Here is a 6,564-nt window from a genome sequence, read left to right on the forward strand (position 1 = left end):
GGCGGGCTCTACCTGTGACGTCACGGAGGAGGAGCGGGCGCTCGGGAGAGACCCTCCTCCACTGCGGAGCTAGCCCCACCCACTTGTGCCTGACACCGCCCCTCCTCTCTTCCTGCCTGGGAACTGACCCAGGTGTTTCCCATTGCTTCGTTTTGCAGACGAAGGTTTGTGGTATTGTATTTATTTTGTTCACCGGCCTATGAGTGATCTGGGACCATTTCTTCTCCAGGTAGGCAGTTTCCAGTTTCAGTGTAGTCCAAAATTTAATCTGAAACCAAATAAGTAATATAAATTCTTGTGGCTTCCTAAAACGAACAATCTCGTTAAAGTTTAGGAGTAAGAAGTAAGCTCAGAAAGAGTGGTCAGTTCCGGGTCTATACAAGGCCACCTCATACTCCGTTGCTTATTATTTTTTATTGAAGTGTAGTTGTTTTACAATGTTGTATTAATTCCCGTTGCTTTTTAACATTTCTCGATTTGGTATTGTGATTCCTTTCTCTACCATTAGTCCTGATATTAAACTACTGCCTACTTGGAGTCTGAGAAAACTCAGAAGTTCAAGTTTTTCTTTTTGAAACACGAGCCATCCATGTCATTCCACCACGTTATATTAAATTCTATGGTAAATATTAATGTTTACAATGTTAAAAAAATTTAATACACAATATGTTGCAGCCATTTAACTTTGTAGGTAATGCAGCCTTACACTATTGTAAATATTTAGAGTGACAAATTTGTTTTGATGATCTAGGTCAATGGTTTCTAAATCTAGAGGGTTATTGAGCCTAAATATGGGCCCTTCTGATTCAGTATGTGTGTGGAGGACACCAGGAATCTTTTTTTTTTTAAAGCTTTCAAAGCTTGTTTTAGCAGCACATATTCTAAAATCAGATTGATAAAGTGGTTAAATGGGCAAAGCACATGAACCGGTAAATTACAGAAAAGAAACACAAATTGCCCTTAAAAACGTTAAAAGACATTCAACCTCCCTTATTCTAAGAAAAATTTAAACTACACTGAAATGCTATTTTCAGTCCGTCAAATTGGCCAACAGACAGAATTTGGAGAATATGATTTGGGGAGGCTGTAGGGAAAGAGGCACTAATGTATATCGTTGGTAGTGATGAAATGAAACTTGTATTTTAAGACAGGACAAGAAAAATTAAACATAAAATTCTCTGTGTGTCCCTTTGGGCCTCCTCCCTCCCTAATGTGCACGTGCATCTGCATTACACATTAACCAGAGCTCATCAAACATGGGAGCACTTGCTCAACTGCAAAGATCTTTTTGTTTTTTTCTTTCTTCTGACGCTAGCAATGTAACTTCTTAAAACAATAGCCTTCTTTCCCAGATCTGTAGGGGGTCATGGTGACTTGCTGCTCCCATGGTTTATGTATGCTTGGTGAACTTTATGTAAAATATCGGTTTGTCATTTTGATGTACAATCCTTTGTCTCAAAAATATATGACTGTGCCTTAGACTTAAAACAGGCGGAAAAGTTCTCAGAGCTTTCTGAGAATCGGCCACCTGGATTATAATCCTGTTTGGCTTGAATAAAATTCCTCCCCCCCCCACTCTTATCTTGATAGTTAATTGAATATCAACTCAATAGTTAATTGAATTTTCATCGACAGTGGGAGTAAAAGATGGTACTCGAAAAAACTACATACTGAATGACTCCAAATATATGACACTCTGGAAAAGGCAAAACTATGGAGACACTTAAAATATCAGTGGTTGCCAGGGGTTGGGGAGAGGGAGGGACAAATAGGCAGAGCACAGGGGATTTTTAGGACGGTGAAACTATTCTGTACGATACTATAATGGTGGGTACATGTCATTATACATTTTTCAAAACTCATAAAATATACAACCCTTGGGTGATAATGACGTGTTAATGTTAGGGTTCAGTTGTAACAAATGTACCGCTCTAGTCGGGGATGGTGACAGCGGGGTGAAGTTGTGCCTGTGTGCGGGAAGTAGGTATACGGGAACTCTGGATTTTCTGCACCATTTTGCTGTGAACCTAAAACTGCTTTAAAAAATAAAGTGGGTTTTCCCTGGTGGCGCAGTGGTTGAGAGTCCGCCTGCCGATGCAAGGGACACGGGTTTGTGTCCCGGTCCGGGAAGATCCCACATGCTGCGGAGCGGCTGGGCCCGTGAGCCATGGCCGCTGAGCCTGCGCGTCCGGAGCCTGTGCTCCGCAACGGGAGAGGGACAACAGTGAGAGGCCCGCGTACCGCACACAAAATAAAAATAATAAAAGTGTATTAAAAAAATTTTTTTTAAGTCACCATTGCCGAAACCAGATAAACTAATGTTTTTAAAGTTCAAAAATGGTGACTATACTTGATGACATTGTATTGTACAAATGAAATTTACTAAGAGAGTAGAACTTAAATGTTCTCACCAAAAAAAAGAAAAGAAAGAAAAGGTAAATATGTGAGGTGATGGATGTGTTAACTGGATTGTGGGAATCCTTTCACAAGGTATACATATATTAAATCAACACACTGAAAACTTTAAATATTTTACAATTTTGTCAATGACCTCAATAAAGCTGGTGGGGAAAAGCTCAAAAGCAACAGCAGCTTAGATGCCTAGTACACAGACTTTTCATTTACATTCAGAGAAACAGCAAGTTTCTATGTGAAAATCTACAATATTAGATTCTCATTCTGGTCATTTAAGAGAGAATTTATTGGCTACTTTTCTAAATAAAATAAATATTTGTCATTTTCCTTTATGATTATACTTAAGAGATGAAGACAATGGGCAAAGAATTCCCATGATTTTTTTTTTTTTTTGCGGTACGTGGGCCTACTCACTGTTGTGGCCTCTCCCGTTGCGGAACACAGGCTCTGGACGCGCAGTCTCAGCGGCCATGGCTCATGGGCCCAGCCGCTCCGCGGCATGTGGGATCGTCCCAGACCGGGGCAGGAACCCGTGTCCCCTGCATCGGCAGGCGGACTCTCAACCACTGCGCCACCAGGGAAGCCCACAGGTGGATTCTTAACCACTGCGCCACCAGGGAAGCCTGAGATTTTTTTTTTAATTTTATTTTTTTATACAGCAGGTTCTTATTAGTTATCTATTTTATACATATTAGTGTATATATGTCTAGAGATTTTATTAAAAGATAAACTTTCCAAGTCCTGTAATACCAAGAAGTTTCCTGGGAATACCTGATGATAAATTCAGAAAATGTCAAATGCAATACAAATTACTGGTCATATTGGTATGAATTTTGTTTGGGAAGACTGCCAGGAAAATGCTCTGACTTTTCTCTACTTGTGGATTTATTTGTAAGTGTTGGCATTCATACTCCACAGAATTCTCATCCAGGCCCCTTCTTGATTAGTTCTTTCTAGGATGAAGATGATAAAAGTAGCTGAAGCTGAGGCAGCAAACCAAATCCTATCTTCCTGCTGCTCAGTTTCAATCACCCTCCTGTCATCACATCATTTGATTACTCATCCCATGCAAGTCTCGTGATTTTCGTCTTGTAAAACAAAGGATGTTGTCCACCCTCCAGTTCTACAAGGATCAAGTCATTAGCCACTGCAATACCTGACCTACAGTATACCCTGAAAGGAATTCAGAACAGAGGAGGCACTCTGTGCTTTAGAACAGGCAAAACAGGCCCTTAGTTAGATATATTTCAGGAAATTTTGTGATTCTGGTTTCTTGCATCCTCCCATACTTAGAAAAGCACTAAAATCCTTAACTGGTATATCTGTTCCTCTTGACTAGCAGTAACCTTCTACTGAGAAGTATACTGGATTGCACATACTTATTAGCCAAAGTCACATATATAATTGGCCTGTCCCCCTACCTCTTCGGAGCAGTTCCTCAGAGCTCTCTGAGAGGCTGTCTCCTAGTCCTCAGTAGGACACAATAAAACTCAACTCACAGCTCTTACATTGTGCATTTTTCTTTCAGTCAACAGTCTATATCCTGAATGCTATTACTTGACTATTTTCATGGACCTGTGGAGTACACCATCTGATTCTACCTTATATTGTGTCTTAACGTCCCTATCTTATCTGGCCTTTGACTTTCTTGTTCCATGTACCTCGTTCCTGACATTTGCTGTACATCTGTTAGGTAGAACTCATTGTGTATGACAACTTCCTGATGTGATGCAATACAAAGTACCCAGAACAACTTGTGAATTTTCTTGATTAAAAAAAATTGAAACTACTTTAATAAAGCACTTAGATCTGACTTCTGATTTACAGGAATAAAGAGGTGAAACAAGCTACCTACACTACTAGGAAGCAATCAGACTAATCAGAATAGAGAACTTTCTACAGGGCAACTGGTTCCTTCAAGTCAATGACTGTAAGAAGAAGAGGTTGGGGGGTGCATATAATCTGTTGCAGCTACTCAATTCAGTTCAACTAGAGATCTTATGATGGGGTTACGTCCCAATAAACCTATCCTAAGTTGAAAAGATCCTAAGTCAAAATGAATTTAATACACCTAACCCTTTTTTAAATGTATTTTTTAAAGTCTTTATTGAATTTGTTACAATATTGCTTCTGTTTTATGTTTTGGCTTTTTGGCTGCGAGGCATGTGGAATCTTAGTTCCCTGACTAGGGATTGAACCAGCACTCCCTTCATTGGAAGGTGAAGCCTTAACCACCAGACCGCCAGGGAAGTCCCAATACACCTAACCTTAAATGTGCTCAGAACACTTAACATTAACCTACAGTTGGGCAAAATCATCTAACACAGCCTATTTTATAATAAAGTGTTGAAAATGTCATGTAACTTATTGACTACTGTACTGAAAGTGAAAAACAGAGTGGTTTAAGTATACTGGTTGTTTGCCTCTGTGACTGTGTGGCTGACAGATGTGGCTCGCTGCTGCGGCCCAGCATCATGAGAGTATTGTTGGCCCAGGAAAAGATCAAAGTTCAAAATTCAAAGTATGGTCTCTACTAAATGCACATAGCTTTTGCACCATCAGAGTTGAAATATCCTAAGCTGAACCATCGTAAGTAGGAGACCAGCATATGGTATTGTAGAGGGAAATCAGCCATAGATAATATGTAAACCTATGGGTGTGGCTTTGTTCCAATAAAACTTTATTTATAAAACCAGTCAGCTGGTAAATCATAGTTTGACATGATGAAACAACCAACCAAACAACCATCACCACCACCACCATTTTTAAGAAAAATGTATTAGCAAAAGCACCACTAGCCTGGATTTTAAAAGACTGTGACTGTTTGAGATGTAAAAAGATATTTGGGTCCCCAACTAAGAAAGCTGTTCAGATGGGCATAATCTCTAATGCCCTCTTCAGATATGGCCAAAGTTAGTAATGGATAGGGAGAACCTCCCAAAAGGTAGAATGAACCACAGATAAAGAACTGCTTCCAGAGAGCCAAATCCAAAGGTGTTCCCTGTCCCCTAGGAAAGGGCACCTCCTATCACTTGCCAAGCAATATTTCAGAATTGCTACAGTCCTTCTCCACTATTGTTTGCTGGCTGTATGAAGCAGTACAGCCTGTCTTTTCAGTTCATAGGTCTCCAGATCAGGAAGAGCTACATCTGAAATAATGTGAAGACTCTTTGAACTGGTATGCCTAGATGACATTGTTAGCTTACCTTCTTTGGAGAGAGGTGCATCTTTTACATGCAAAAGGGAAGTTAATATTTAAGACCAAGGTAGCAGGCTGTGGTACACTATATTCTTTTCAGCAAATATCCATTAGGTTTCCCCACCACTTCCCTACTGTGAGAGTATACTTTCGTGCCCCAGTGATGTTGAGCTTGAGTGGAACCTGGGTGGAAATAATGTATACCTGTTCCAAGTAGAAACGAAACGTGCTTGTATAATTTGACTTGGCCTCATAAGCCATGAGCATGTGTTTCAGATAGTGGCTGCACGCTCAGCCTGGGTCCTAGAATGATCAGCCAAACCATGGATCCAACAGAGAATATGTTTCTTATAAGCCACTGAGATTTGAGGTTTTTCAGCAGGATTTCCAAGAAAGCTAACTAACACAATTTCTCCCTCAGAGCTGGGCTGTAAGAGGGAGCACACAACAGGACAATAAAATCTTAGGAAAATGCAGAAAGTTTTTCTGAGGATGGTGGTAACCCTTTGAGTTGGGATTCACTAATAAAGCGTGCATCTATGATTTATTTAATGCTGTATCTTTGGATCAGGAAGGTATTTTCCAGAATGTTTTTCTATGAGAAAAATATAACTTCTTTTATAATTCATGTGGACCATTTCCAAGAATACACTGTGGCAAAAAGAGTAACTACACATAAGATTTAAAAAATTAGGGCTTCCCTGGTGGCGCAGTGGTTTAGAGTCCACCTGCCGATGCAGGGGACACAGGTTCATGCCCCGGTCCTGGAAGATCCCACATGCCGCGGAGCGGCTAGGCCCGTGAGCCATGGCCACTGAGCCTGCGCGTCTGGAGCCTGTGCTCCGCAACGGGACAGGCCACAACGGTGAGAGGCCCGCGTACCACAAAAAAAAAGAAAAAACAGATAAAATTTAAAAAACTACACATAAATTATGATTTATCAAAACAAA

The sequence above is a fragment of the Leucopleurus acutus genome, assembly GCF_964270905.1.
Source record: "Leucopleurus acutus genome assembly, chromosome: 3".
Taxonomy (NCBI): Eukaryota; Metazoa; Chordata; class Mammalia; order Artiodactyla; family Delphinidae; genus Leucopleurus; species Leucopleurus acutus.